Source organism: Lagopus leucura, unplaced genomic scaffold (assembly GCF_019238085.1).
Source record: "Lagopus leucura isolate 7727_CA_CO unplaced genomic scaffold, USGS_WTPT01 33907-0_obj-0_obj, whole genome shotgun sequence".
Lineage (NCBI taxonomy): Eukaryota > Metazoa > Chordata > Aves > Galliformes > Phasianidae > Lagopus > Lagopus leucura.
In genome coordinates, this window is record NW_024964865.1 from 3,076 (window position 1) to 4,144 (window position 1,069).

The window sequence follows — 1,069 nt, forward strand, 5'->3', positions numbered from 1 at the left end:
GGGTTGGGGACACAGCATGGGGTTGGGGATGGGACATGAGGGTTGGGGACACAGCATGGGGTTGGGGACACAATATGGGGTTGGGGACACAGCATAGGGTTGGGGACACAGCATGGGGTTGGGGACATGGCACTGGGGTTGGGGACAGGACACGAGGGTTGGGGACACAACAGGGGGTTGTGGACACAGCACTGTGCTGGGCCACCTTTCCCCCCCCCCCCCCACGAAGGGCACAGCCACCCAAAACGACACCCATCCCCTCGGCGTCCCCTCTGTCCCCACTCACCCACGGGATCCACCACGTCGATGTGGTCCACAAAGTCCCTCTTGCCCAGGTACACCGTGAGCTACGGGGGACAGCGTGGGGTCAATGGGACACCGTGTGTGTCCCCAACCCGGCAGAGCCCCCCTCCCCAGCCCTCCCCACCGCTCACCTTCCCGTTGGGACTCGCTTTCTTGAACACTCTGCAACGAAAAGCAAAAGGGGGCAGCAGGTTATGGGGTGCAAGGGGGCGGCCTGTGCCTCAGCTTCCCTGCAGGGCTGAGCGGTGCCAGGCAAAGGCCCTGCTGTGCAAGGAGCTGTGCAAGGAGCTGGTGCTGTGCAAAGGCCTGGCTGTGCAAGGAGCTGTGCAAAGAGCTGTGCAAGGAGCTGTGCAAGGTGCTGTGCAAAGGTCAGGCTGTGCAAGGAGCTGTGCAAGGATCTGTGCAAGGAGCTGGTGCTGTGCAAAGGCCCTGCTGTGCAAGGTGCTGTGCAAAGGTGAGGCTGTGCAAGGAGCTGTGCAAGGTGCTGTACAAGGGGCTGTGGAAAGGTCCTGCTGTGCAAAAAGGTGGTGCTGTGCAAAGGCCCTGTTGTGCAAGGTGCTGTGCAAAGGCCCTGCTGCGCAAGAAGCTGGTGCTGTGCAAAGTTGCTGTGCATGGAACTGGTGCTGTGCAAGGTGCTGTGCAAGGAGCTGGTGCTGTGCAAAGGCCTGGCTGTGCAAAGAGTTGGTGCTGTGCAAAGGCCTTGCTGTGCAAGGTGCTGGTGCTGTGCAAAGGCCCTGCTGTGCAAGGTGCTGGTGCTGTGCAAAGG

General features: G+C 61.2%; 1 long non-coding RNA gene across 1 annotated transcript in view; it reads right to left on the reverse strand.

Moving 5' to 3' along the window:
* The window catches only part of LOC122191894, a 3,030-nt gene extending 2,187 nt beyond the window's left edge, over window positions 1-843 (reverse strand). Inside the window, exons 1-2 of the long non-coding RNA XR_006182485.1 lie at window positions 435-843; window positions 287-347 (exon numbers count right to left, since the gene is read on the reverse strand). This is a non-coding gene — a long non-coding RNA (uncharacterized LOC122191894). The remainder of the gene's footprint in view (window positions 1-286; window positions 348-434) is intronic.
* Window positions 844-1,069: the final 226 nt, after the last annotated feature.